Source organism: Schistocerca nitens, chromosome 2, assembly GCF_023898315.1.
Source record: "Schistocerca nitens isolate TAMUIC-IGC-003100 chromosome 2, iqSchNite1.1, whole genome shotgun sequence".
Taxonomy (NCBI): Eukaryota; Metazoa; Arthropoda; class Insecta; order Orthoptera; family Acrididae; genus Schistocerca; species Schistocerca nitens.
Window position 1 is genome coordinate 1,176,030,249 of NC_064615.1, and position 14,623 is coordinate 1,176,044,871.

Consider the following 14,623-nt stretch of genomic DNA (forward strand, 5'->3'; position numbering starts at 1 on the left):
ATACACAATCGTGTGTTTTAAACCTTCAGATAAGAATAAAACAGCAACAGAGGCATTATCCAGAGTTTAAAAATTATTGCATAGAATAAGAAACCATATGAAGATGGTGAATTAATCAAATCTGCATTTTCAAAAGTTGGACGTTAATTATTTGATAGTTCCAACAATAAAACGGAGATGTCTGCTATTAAATCTGCACAGCTTTCCACAAATACAGTAATTGGGAGGGGTAAGGTTAAGTGTTCTGACATTACTTAATAACTTAAAACTTACTTTCATCACTACAACCATCTTTTTATATGACTTGATAAATTGACTGATATGGCTGATGAGCTCAGATGGCCATTTTTGCAAGAAAGGCTTTTGATCATTTCGAAATAAGAGACGAGCTGGTAAAGATTACACCACTAACAGGATGCAGTACAGGAAAGGAGCAGTTATAGATCTGATCAACTCTGAAAATGTTTGTATAAACAAGTTGGTGGCCTTAGCAACTGATGGAACTCCTGTGATGGTAGGCAGAGAGAAGGGGTTCATAGCCTTGTGTTGTAAATGCAACAGCTTTCCCAAATTTCTGTCTTACCTTTGTGTAATACAGCAGCAGTCACTGCATGGGAAACTTTTAAGTATGAACACTGTGATAAAAACAGACATAAAAGTAATGAACGAAGTTAGAGCCCATGCAATTCTCATACATTTTCCGAGTGCTGACTGATGAACTAGGTTGTCAGTAAGGTAATCTCCTGCATCATATGGAGGTTCTTTTGCTTTGTAGAGGCAGAAACATAGAATGTTTTAAAGAGCTGCTTCAGCATTAGTAGAATTTGTGAAAGAATGAGGTGAATGCTTCTGTGAATTACAAGATCTGGTTTGGATGCAGGATTTTGCTTTTCTCACAGACATCACCGAAAAGTGAAATATCCTTCACTTAGAGCTACAAGGTAAGGATAAAGATATGAGTGAACAGTTTCAGAAGTTGGTTCATTCTCAAAAAAGTTGTGACTGTGGCAAAAAATCTCATCCAAGGTGAACAGAAACACCTTGCCTGTTTGAAACAAGCTCTAGACAGGCAAGGCTCTTCAGCAAATCCTTACAACAGTATACAATTCTTTCAGGTCTGAGAAGTTAGTTCAACAAATGCTTTCATGATTTTTGAATGTTGCACTGTTTTTCAAGTCACCTTTTATAGAGTTGATGCTGAAGAGTTCTCTACTTCTGTTATGGAGTATTTTGATTTTCAAGAAGACAATGCTGACATGGAGTAGGAACTAATTGATTTTCAATGTCATTTATCTTTAATATTGCTGTCTTCAAGCTCTGAAAATATTTGACCTATTGCTCTTAAAGAAAAATAACTCTTTTTTTTTTTTTCAATGTTATTTTCAAACTCGATGCCATGTTCTGCTCTTCATATCTGTAAGAGGTTTCTTTTCCCAGTATGGAAAAAAAGGAGTACAGAGACAGACTGATTGATGAACACTTTGAGAAGTGTATTCGAATGCCAGCCACTACCTACTCACCCAAAACTTGATTCTGACAAAAGAGAGTACTATCCTCCTCTTAAAAGTTAATAATTCCAATTAAAAAAATCTGTCCTTCCTTTGAGACTTTATTTCTAACAACAATTCAATTTTTTTCTTTGATTAGAATTGCGTATATATATATATATATATATATATATATATATATATATATATATATATATATATATATATATATGGGAAACATTCCACGTGGGAAAAATATATCTAAAAACAGAGATAAAAACAGAGCGTGCCAGCGCTTTCGTTTGGTAAGTCACATCATCTCTGTTTTTATATATATATATATATATATATATATATATATATATGCTTGTGAGATGTCTGCTTGTGTCTGTATATGTGTGGATGGATATGTGTGTGTGTGCGAGTGTATACCCATCCTTTTTCCCCCTAAGGTAAGCCTTTCCGCTCCCGGGATTGGAATGACTCCTTACCCTCTCCCTTAAAACCCACACCCTTTCGTCTTTCCCTCTCCTTCCCTCTTTCCTGATGAGGCAACAGTTTGTTGCGAAAGCTTGAATTTTGTGTGTGTGTTTGTGTTTGTTTGTGTGTCTATCGACCTTCGACCTGCCAGCGCTTTTGTTCGGTAAGTCACATCATCTTTGTTTATATATATGAAAGACTTACCTTAGGGGGAAAAAGGGACAGGTATACACTCACACACACACACACACACATATCCATCCACACCTACACAGACACAAGCAGACATTTGTAAAGGCAAAGAGTTTGGGCAGAGATGCCAGTCGAGGCGGAAGTACAGAGGCAAAGATGTTGTTGAAAGACAGGTGAGGTATGAGCGGCGGCAAATTGAAATTAGCGGAGATTGAGGCCTGGCGGATAACGAGAAGAGAGGATATACTGCAGGGCAAGTTCCCATCTCTGGAGTTCTGACAGGTTGGTGATAGTGGGAAGTATCCAGATAACCCGGACAGTGTAACACTGTGCCAAGATATGCTGGCTGTGCACCAAGGCACTTCCACCTCGACTGACATCCCTGCCCAAACTCTTTGCCTTTCCAAATGTCTGCTTGTGTCTGTGTAGGTGCAGATGGATATGTGTGTGTGTGTGTGTGAGTGTATACCTGTCCTTTTTTCCCCCTAAGGTAAGTCTTTCCGCTCCCGGGATTGGAATGACTCCTTACCCTCTCCCTTAAAACCCACACCCTTTCATCTTTCCCTCTCCTTCCCTCTTTCCTGATGAGGCAACAGTTTGTTGCGAAAGCTTGAATTTCGTGTGTATGTTTGTGTGTCTATCGACCTGCCAGCACTTTCGTTATATATATATCCTTCCCTCTTTCCTGATGAGGCAACAGTTTGTTGTGAAAGCTTGAATTTTGTGTGTATCTTTGTGTGTCTGTCGGCCTGCCAGCACTTACGTTTGGTAAGTCACATCATCTTTGTTTTTAGATATATTTTTTCCCACGTTGCCATATATAATAGAAGGCAACATTCCACGTGGGAAAAAATATATCTAAAAACAAAGATGATGTGACTTACCAAACGAAAGTGCTGGCAGGCCGACAGACACACAAAGATACACACAAAATTCAAGCTTTCGCAACAAACTGTTGCCTCATCAGGAAAGAGGGAAGGAGATATATTTTTATCTTTCATTTTCATTTCAACCTCATGTTACACTTTCCAACTTCTAATACCATGTCACCCTCACAACACCCCCACAACGACCACATTAAGTTTTATTTACATTCCCTCCACAAACATGCCCTCGCACTAGCCAGATTACGCTCCCATATTCTATTTTCTCAGGCTTGTCTGACATTTGGCATTACCCCCAAAGGCCTCACACTTAAAGTTCCCATCTCTGGCTGCAACCCTTCTTTCCATCAGTCCCTATACCAGTTCCAAACTGAACAATCCATTGCCCTCACCCACCTAATCCTTCACCTACACATCAACTCCTATCCTTAATAAAAGTCCTTAATCTTTCCTCTCCCACATCCACACCGGCTGTTCAGAGCATCCTCCTACATGCCAACCGCAAATTAGAACACCATGCCACCCACCACCTCTAAAAACTATCCAATATCCTGGTTTCCCACCTCCGGAAAGGCAACTCACTCACCATTCACAACCTTTCCAGCAAACCTCAACCTCCTCTCATTGCACACAAACCCAGTCACTCCCATCTACTCAATCTCCCACTTCCAGCTCCACTCCCTCCAAAACCTCAAAATTCCAATCAACGCAATCTGGTACCACAACACCCTAATTCAGTAGTTAACCTTTCCTCCAAACCTCTCTCCCAATCCGAAACCTCTGTCCTATCCAAAGGCCTTACCTTCAGCCCCACTCCCAGATTCAACCAAAAAGCCCTCCTCAAAGATTTACTGTCCTACACTCGTACTCTCTGCTGGAAGTATCACTTTGCCACGAAGAAAAATGATCCTAATCCAACACCTAATGATCCAACTCCCCAAGACACTATCCAAATTGAACCCTGCCTGGAACAGTTTCGTCCTCCGTTACAGCGGGACCCACCTCCTCTTCCTCAAAATCACCCTCTCCAAACCTTCCAGGAATATCTGACTTCCAGCATTGCCTCTCAATCCTTCTTAAAAAACCTTACTCCTACTCCCAACATCACCACTGCTGAAGCCCAAGCTATCCGTGATCTGAAGGCTGACCAATCCATCGTCATTCTTCCGGCGGACAAGGGTTCCACGACCGTGGTACTTGATCGTCGGGAGTATGTGGCTGAGGGACTGCGTCAGCTTTCAGACACCACCACATACAAAGTTTACCAAGGTAATCCCATTCCCGATGTCCAGGCAGAGCTTCAAGGAATCCTCAGAACCTTAGGCCCCCTACAAAACCTTTCACCTGACTCCATCAACCTCCTGACCCCACCGAGACCCCGCACCCCTACCTTCTACCTTCTTCCCAAAATTCATAAACCCAACCATCCTGGCCGCCCCATTGTAGCTGGCTACCAAGCCCCCACAGAGCGTATCTCTGCCTACGTAGATCAACACCTTCAACCCATTACATGCAGTCTCCCATCCTTCAGCAAAGACACCAACCACTTTCTCGAACGCCTGGAATCCTTACCCAATCTGTTACCCCCGGAAACCATCCTTGTAACCATTGATGACACTTCCTTTTACACAAATATTCTGCACGTCCAGGGCCTCGCTGCGATGGAGCACTTCCTTTCACGCCGATCACCTGCCACCCTACCTAAAACCTCTTTCCTCATTACCTTAGCCAGCTGCATCCTGACAAACAACTTCTTCACTTTTGAAGGCCAGACATACCAACAATTAAAGGGAACAGCCATGGGTACCAGGATGGCCCCCTCGTATGCCAACCTATTCATGGGTCGCCTAGAGGAATCCTTCTTGGATACCAAGGCCTGCCAACCCAAAGTTTGGTACAGATTTATTGATGACATCTTCATGATCTGGACTCACAGTGAAGAAGGACTCCAGAATTTCCTCTCCAACTTCAACTCCTTTGGTTCCATCAGATTCAACTGGTCCTACTCCCAATCCCACACCACTTTCATTGACGTTGACCTCCACCTTCCCAATGGCCAGCTTCACACGTCCGTCCACATCAAACCCACCAACAAGCAACAGTACCTGCATTATGACAGCTGCCACCCATTCCACATCAAACGGACCCTTCCCTACAGCCTAGGTCTTCGTGGCAAACTAATCTGCTCCAGTCCGGAATCCCTGAACCATTACGCCAACAACTTGACAACAGCTTTCGCATCCCGTAACTACCCTCCCGACCTGGCACAGAAGCAAATAACCAGAGCCACTTCCTCATCCCCTCAAACCCAGAACCTCCCACAGAAGAACCACAAAAGTGCCCCACTTTTGACAGGATACTTTCCGGGACTGGATCAGACTCTGAATGTGGCTCTCCAGCAGGGATACAACTTCTTCAAATCCTGCCCTGAAATTAGATCCATCCTTCATGAAATCCTCCCCACTCCACCAAGAGTGTCTTTCCGTCGTCCACCTAACCTTCATAACCTGTTAGTTCATCCCTATGAAATCCCCAAACCACCTTCCCTACCCTCTGGCTCCTATCCTTGTAACCGCCCCCGGTGTAAAATCTGTCCCATGCACCCTCCCACCACCACCTACTCCAGTCCTGTAACCCGGAAGGTGTACACGATCAAAGGCAGAGCCACGTGTGAAAGCACCCACGTGATTTACCAACTGACCTGCCTACACTGTGATGCATTCTATGTGGGAATGACCAGCAACAAACTGTCCATTCGCATGAATGGACACAGGCAGACAGTGTTTGTTGGTAATGAGGATCACCCTGTGGCTAAACATGCCTTGGTGCACGGCCAGCACATCTTGGCACAGTGTTACACCGTCCGGGTTATCTGGATACTTCCCACCAACACCAACCTATCCGAACTCCGGAGATGGGAACTTGCTCTTCAATATATCCTCTCTTCCCATTACCCACCAGGCCTCAATCTCCGCTAATTTCAAGTTGCCGCCACTCATACCTGTCATTCAACAACATCTTTGCCTCTGCACTTCCGCCTCGACTGACATCTCTGCTCAAATTCTTTGTCTTTAAATATGTCTGCTTGTGTCTGTATATGTGTGGATGGATATGTGTGTGTGTGCGAGTGTATACCCGTCCTTTTTTCCCCCTAAGGTAAGTCTTTCCGCTCCCGGGATTGGAATGACTCCTTACCCTCTCCCTTAAAACCCACATCGTTTCGTCTTTCCCTCTCCCTGTCTTTCCCTCTCCTTCCCTATTTCCTGATGAGGCAACAGTTTGTTGCGAAAGCTTGAATTTTGTGTGTATGTTTGTGTTTGTTTGTGTGTCTGTCGACCTGCCAGCACTTTCATTTGGTCACATCATCTTTGTTTTTAGATATATTTTTCCAACGTGGAATGTTTTCCCTCTATATATAGAGGGAAACATTCCACGTGGGAAAAATATATCTAAAAAAAAAGATGATGTGACTTACCGAACGAAAGTGCTGGCAGGTCGATAGACACACAAACAAACACAAACACAAAATTCAAGCTTTCGCAACAAACTGTTGCCTCATCAGGAAAGGGGGAAGGAGAGGGAAAGACGAAAGGATGTGGGTTTTAAGGGAGAGGGTAAGGAGTCATTCCAATTCTGGGAGTGGAAAGACTTACCTTAGGGGGAAAAAAGGACGGGTATACACTCGCACACACACACATATCCCTCCACACATATACAGACACAAGCAGACATCTCACAAGCAGACATATTTAAATATGTAGCTTTTGAAGACATGATTAGGGCAATTACAGAGGATTATGCAAACACTAGTGCCTCATAGCTTTAGGTGTTTGTTGCTATTGAGAGATATCCAAGACAGGTAGTTGGCATTTCATTTCTAATAATAATGAACAATACAGCTGTGAGATGGAATCAACTCTGATAGTGCCCCGAGACACTGCCCCTCATAATGAACTGGTTCATTATGAACTGGTTCATTACAAAAAGTGTGATACTGAATTAATGAGAAGCATTTGAAATTTCCAAAGGATGTAGATACTCTGGTGAAGAATATTGCAGCAGGCAGTTCAGTTGAACAAGAATGGATATATCTAAAAAGGGAAACCACAAAATTGGACAGACAAACATAGGTAAAAGAAGGTGACTATGGAAAAAAAACCTTGGATAACAGAAGAAATACACAATTGTTTGATGGAAGAAGAAGGTACAAAAATGCTTAGGGAAAGACAGGAATACAACAGTATACGTCATTTAGGAATGAAATAAATACTGTTGCACGAAAAATGTGGAGGAATCAAAAAAGACTAATTCAGCATACATGAAAGTCAAAAGAAGCATCAGTGAAATTAAAAATGAGAGAAAAGTCATGAAGTGTGCAACAGGGATTCCACTGTTTAAAGCAGGGGAGAGAGCAGGTAAGTGGCAAGTATACACTGAAATGCTCTATGAGGGGGAAGACTTGTTCAGTGATGTGACAGAAGAGGAAATGAGAGTCTTTGGTTATCCAGTAGTAGAGTCAGAATTACAGACCTATGGAAGACATATAGTCAAATTAGGCAAGGATAGGTGACAATCCTTTGGAATTTCTGAAATCATTCAACAAAGTGATAGACAAATGACTATTCAAGTTCGCGTGCAGACACTGTAAGACTGGAGACATGCCATCAGAGTTTCAGGAAAATATCATCCACATAATCCCAAAGATAGTGAGAGCAGATAAATGTGAGAATTATTGCACAATCAGCTTAACATCTCATGCATACAAGTTGCTGATAAGAATAATATACAGAATAATGGAAAAGAAAACTGACATTTATTAGATGACAGTGAGTTTGGCTTTCAGAAAGGGATAGGAACCACAGATACAGTTCTGTGATTGTGCTTTATAATGGAAGTAAGACTTAAGGAAAATCAAGACATTACATTATATTTGTTGACCTGAGATAAATGAGATTAAGTTACGGGGACATTTATTAGATGACAGTGAGTTTGGCTTTCAGAAAGGGATAGGAACCACAGATACAGTTCTGTGATTGTGCTTTATAATGGAAGTAAGACTTAAGGAAAATCAAGACATTACATTATATTTGTTGACCTGAGATAAATGAGATTAAGTTACGGGTAAAAATGAGTGATATACAATACGTAAAAGAACCAAGGGTGATCAATAACAATGGACAACCAACAGCGGTCTTGGATTGAAAAAAAAGTGTACGACAAGGATGCAGTCCTTCTCCTCTACTATTTAATCTGTACAGTGAAGAATCAATGATGGAAGTGAAAGAGAGGTTCAGGAGAGGGATTCAAATTTAAGTTGAAACAGTATCAATGATAAGATTCACATATGGCACTGTTAGCCTCAGTGCAAGCCTGGTAGAATTAAGGGATAAGCTAAGTGGAATGAACAGCCTACTGAGGACAGAATATGGATTGAGAGTGAACTGAACAAAGATGAAAGTTATGAGTAGCAGGAACAAAATTAATGAGAAACTTAATGTCAAAATTGGGGATCATGCAGTAGATGAAGTGAAAGAATTCTGATATCTTGGAAGGGAAACAATGTACCATAGTCAAAACAAGGAGGATATAAAAAGCAGACAAGTATATCCAAAGAGAAAAGACTGCTAGTACCAACCATTATCTTTAATTTGAGGAAGAAATTTCCAAGGAATGCACCTCGAGCACAGCACTGTATTGAAGTGTATCATGGATTGTGGGAGAACTGCAAAAGAAAAATGCTCTGAGCATTTGAGATGTGGTGCTATAAAAGGGTGTTGAAAACCAGGTAAACCGATAACATAAGATGAATGATGAGGTTCTCCACAGAATTGGTGAGGAAAGAAACACTTGGGAAAGACAAACAAGAGAAGAGACAAGATTATGGGAAATGTGTTAAGATTTAGGGAAATAGCTTCAGTGGTACTTGAGGTAGATGTGGTGGGTAAAAACCATAAAGGAAGATAGATTGGAATGCATCCAACAAATAATTGAGATCACTGGGATTCAGGTGCTACTCTGAGATGATGAGGGTGGTACAGGAGAGGAATTCATGGTGGGTTGCATCATATCAGTCAGAATACTGATTGCTGCAACCCCCCTCCCCCACCTTCCACCCCCCCCTCCACACCCCCAAAAAAGAAGGAAAACAAATACCAGAAAAAGTGTCATGTTGCAGCGCCTTGGTAGATGGGCAAAGAGAACCTGGTACTACTTATTTAATGAACTGTGGCTGACAAAACAGTATCTTAGGATGATGACAATCTTAATTTCCCTCATGAAAGGGGGAAGAGACTTCCTAATGTGTAGTGAACTGTCTGTTAACATGGCTTCTTGAGATCAACAATCTCTTGATTTGCTCCCAGTATGGGCTCAGAAGATACACTATGTGATCAAAACTATTTGGACACCTGGCTGAAAATGACTTACAAGTTCATGGTGTGCTCCATCAGTACCGCTGGAATTCAATATGGTGTTTGGCCACCCTTAGCCTTGATGACAGCTTCCACTCTCACAGGCATATGATCAGTCAGGTGCTGGAAGGTTTCTTGGGGAATGGCAGCCCATTCTCCAGGTAGTGCTGCACTGAGGAGAGGTATCGCTTGACACCTGGTGAGACCTGGCACAAACTCAGTATTCAAAAACATCCCAAAGGTGTTCTCTAGAATTCCAGTAAGGACTCTGCACAGTCGAGTCCATTACAGGGATGTTATTGTTGTGTAGCCACTCCACCACAGGCCGTGCATTATGAACAGGTGCTCCATCGTGTTGAAAGATACAATCGCCATCCCGGATAGCTCTTCAACAGTGGGAAGCAAGAAGGTGCTTAAAACATCAATGTAGGCCTGTGCTGTGATAGTGTCTTGCAAAACAATGCAGATGACGTTCACCAAGCATTTCCAATACCCAGACCCTGCCATCAGATCAACACATTGTGTACCGTCATTCATCACTCCACACAATGTTTTCGACTGTTCAATCATCCAATGTTTACACTCCTTACACCAAGTGAGGCGTCAATTGGCATTTACCAGCATTATGAGTGGCTTATGAGCAGCCACTCAACCATCAAATCCAGGCTTTCTCACCTCCTTCCTTACTGTCATAGTACTTGGAGTGGATCCTGATGCAGTTTGGAATTACTGTGTGATGTTCTGGATAGATGTCTGCCTATTACACATTACAACCCTCTTCAACTGTTGGCGGTCTCAATCAGTCAACAGACGAGGTCGGCCTGTATGCTTTTGTTCTGTATGAATAACTTCACATTTCCACTTCACTATTACATCAGAAACATTGGACGTAGGGATGTTTAGGGGTGTGGAAATCTTGCATACAGACATATGACACAAGTGACACCCTATCACCTGACCACGTTTGAAGTCTGTAAGTTCCGCAGAGCATCCCATTCTGCTCTCTCACTATGTCTAATGACTACTGAGGTAGGTGGTATGGAGTACCTGGCAGTAGGTGGCAGCACAATGTACCTAATACAAATAACATACATTTTTGGGGGTTTCCGAATAATTTTGATCACACAGTGTATAATTTCACTGAATGACAACCTGACCCAACTGAATGCTCTCCTAATCAGACAACACCTAATGTGATTCTTTCAAAATATGGAAACTGCTTGATACAACTCAGAGATATAATATCCTCTGACATATCCATGAATGGTACTTTGTAGGATGGGCCCCTACTCTCTTAACATCTTTCTGTAGCTTCTTTAGGTACCATGTTTGTCACACTGTATTTGGCTATTTTGAGCAAGAGAATTCATCCTACAATGAACCATTCTAAGTGTAACTATGGTCACAACAGTTGTTAATAGTTTATCATTCATCACACAGGATCTACTTCTACCTTCACCTTTTATGGATGAGTTTTGCCCTCTCCATTATTTCTTCATCCTAATGACCATAACATGTTACTTTTATCTGATGATTTATGGTTTTGACAAATGGGTTGAACATAGAGGTCTAAAACTCTCATCAAAGAAAATGTGTGGGTTGACTTATGCCATTTGTATGATGTTTCCAGTCCTGTTGAAGTACAGGTGAGAGGTAATGTTTCCAGTTTCAAATATTCATCAAGGTACCTGCCCATAACTTGTGATGAAAATTTCACATGGTTACTTCGCCTGAGACACCTCAAAGTAAAATTCCGCAAGGCAATAAACATCCAAAAAAGCCTCAACTGTATATAAAGCATGTCTGATGCAATTTTACACAGAGTCTGGGACAATAATACCTCATAATTATTGGTGCTATTGGGCATGTGGAGATCAGGCTAGCACCATGAGCTTTTAGGAGCAACCTTACTCCCAGTCTCTTACATTAGTCAATCGCCATTTATTGTAAAGCAAAGCCTATTTGTAGTGTGTCAACCATGCAGCATCCTATCATCCCATTTCACCAGATTTCCATGTCTCCAGAATGAGATTTTCACTCTGCAGCGGAGTGTGCACTGATATGAAACTTCCTGGCAGATTAAAACTGTGTGCCCGACCGAGACTCGAACTCGGGACCTTTGCCTTTCGCGGGCAAGTGCTCTACCAACTGAGCTACCGAAGCACGACTCACACCTGGTGAATTAGTCTCCTGCAGGAGAGCTTCTGTAAAGTTTGGAAGGTAGGAGACGAGGTACTGGCAGAAGTAAAGCTGTGAGTACCAGGCGTGTGTCGTGCTTCGGTAGCTCAGTTGGTAGAGCACTTGCCTGCGAAAGGCAAAGGTCCCGAGTTCGAGTCTCGGTTGGGCACACAGTTTTAATCTGCCAGGAAGTTTCAGATTTCCATGTCATTTACCACCTTCCAATGAAGCAACTTTGTTAAGAGTCATGCAAGGTCAGCGAGGTTGTTAGGATACATGCAATGCATGAATTAATGGTGTTAGGTTTGAATAAAGTGCCTGTTCATAATTGAGTGAACAACTGTTCACCATTTTCACTGGTGAGGAGGCCCATGTTGATATCAAACTAACAAGAAAGAAAAATACACCAGAATATGTTTCTGATCATTTTTCATCCATATTTCAACTAAGAATTGTAACTATGTCATCATGTACATAATGTTATTTAATTGGATAGGAAAAAAAATCTACTCTCCAAGTGGCAGTAGAACACACACATAAAAGACTGTTGTGATTGGTAAGCTTTTGGAGCCAGTGGTTCCTTCTTGAGGCAGAAGGTGAAGGAAAAGGACTGGAGAGGTCTAGAAAAAGGGGTAGATTTTGGGGAAGTCATTCAGAAGCATGGGTAGGGGAGACTTACCATACAATACATATTACCCCTTTTCCTAGACCTCCAGTGCTTTCTCTTCATCCTTCTTCCTTCCCCTTCAACCCTTCTGCCTGAAGAAGGAGCCACTGGCTCCAAAAACTTGACAATCACAACAGCCTTTTACGAGTGTATTCTGCCGCCACTTGGTAAGTAGGTTTTTTTATCTATCCAATTAAATAATTTTATCAATAATTGATTGTTTCCACTGTCATATACATACTGTGTTATTCCTCAACATTCAGTTACCAAAATATTTTATAATCTGTGATACTGAACTGAATGTGACCTTGAGAATGCTGGGGCAGGTGAGACAACTCTGGGAAGAAATTACTCATCTACTCTAACTCCCTGAGCAACCTTCAAGCTGTTCAACATATGTACCCAATAGAAAACAAACACCAAACATCCAGGATTTCATCCTCTTCTTCTTCTTTTAATATACGAGGCTTGAGTGAAAAATAATGCCTCCACTTTTATTAATTGAGTTTGTACTGGAATATTTTAATAAATCAAATGCAGAAATAATCCTTAGAATGTGATCTTTAATTACCAGTATTCACTTTTTCACATAATCACCAGCCAATTAGATACATTTCTGCCAACGACGAAAAAGTTTTTTTAAGCCATCACAGAACATGTTGGCACACTGTTTCCGCAACCACAGTCTCACAGTTCTCTCAGCGTCTTCATCAGAAGCACAATGATGTCCCCGCTGTTCATCTTTCATAATCGGAAACAGATGGAAGTCAGATGGTGCTAAATCTGGACTGTCTGGAGGATGCCGTACAGTGATGAGATTCATCTCTGAAGTTCTGCTGTCGTGGCACATGAAGTGTGTGGGTTTGCATTGTCATGCTGCAGGAAAACATTTCCCTTTTCCTTTCGGACACTTGTTAGCCGTCATTTCAGAGTTCGCAGCATTGTGACATAATGCTCTGAATTTATTGTTGTTCCATGATCAAGGAAATCAACATGGATGACACCATCTGCATCCCAGAACACAGTGGCCGTGAGTTTTCCAGCTGAGGTCTGCATCTTGAATTTCCTTTTGTGGGACGAGTCTTTATATCAATATTTCATAGACTGACGTTATGTCTCCATGTTGTGATGGTGTACCCATGTTTCATCTCCTGTCACAATTGAATGGAGAAAGGTGTCACCTTCATTCTTGTACCATGAGAGAAGTTCCTGGCAAATTTCAGTCTGTGCGCTTTCATTTCAGGAGTCAGCATCTGAGGTACCCATCATGCACAGATCTTCCAATAGCCAAGCAAAGCAATAATGTGACCCACATGTTCTTGTGAAATGCTGATCGTGCTTTCAATTTCACTCTGAGTGATACGACAATCATTCCAAATCATTCTGTCAACATTTTGCATGTGCAACTTGGTGGTTGCTGTCACAGGATGTCCAACTCTTTGTTTGTCATGCAGGTCAGATGTTTCCGCCACAACATCATTAAACTTACTTGCCCAACAACGCACAGTAGTCACATCAACACAATCGCCATAAACTGCTTTCATTCTGTGATGAATCTCCTTTGGGGTGGCACCTTCTGCTGTCAAGAATTCAATGATTACACGTTGCTGAAATCGCACTGACTGACTGTTTGCACAGGGTTCCATACTTTACACACTGTAACAACACAACCGTTCAATGCTAAGGCTTCCTGCCAACTGGAGCTGTAGAGAAGAGGCTGCGGAACAAGCCAGTACCTGCTTAAATTGCATTGACTGACCATTTGCATAGGGTTCCATACTTTACACTGTAACAACACAACTGTTCAATGCTGAGGCTTCCCGCCAACTGGAGCTGTAGAGAAGAGGCTACGGAACAAGCCAGTACCTGCTGCATACCAATGTTGCCAACAGTTGAAGAGCTACGAAGGTGGAGGCATTACTTTTCAGCCAACCCTCATACATCAAATTACTGTTGAGGCACGTGATCATGTGTTGATGGGAGGAAGTGTCTGAAAGTAATGAATAATTTGTTGCTGAACTATACTTCTGCCCACTTAAGTGAGACTAAATCATCAAAACATGCTTTCAAACTGAATATTGTCCAAAATACATGTTGATTCCCTCTACAGTGGGAGGACCCACCTACGTGCAGTACTTATTGAGTAGCATAACAGTGTATATAAGAATGGCCATTTTCTAATATTTTAACGCTAAGTCTGAAAATTTAAAACTTTCTGGTTCAGATACTTCATTTTTTTACATGAACAACAGCTTCAGCATCAACAAAAACAACAACAGAGATAAATATTTCTTGCTGCTGTCTTCTCTTCTTTTTCTTATCATC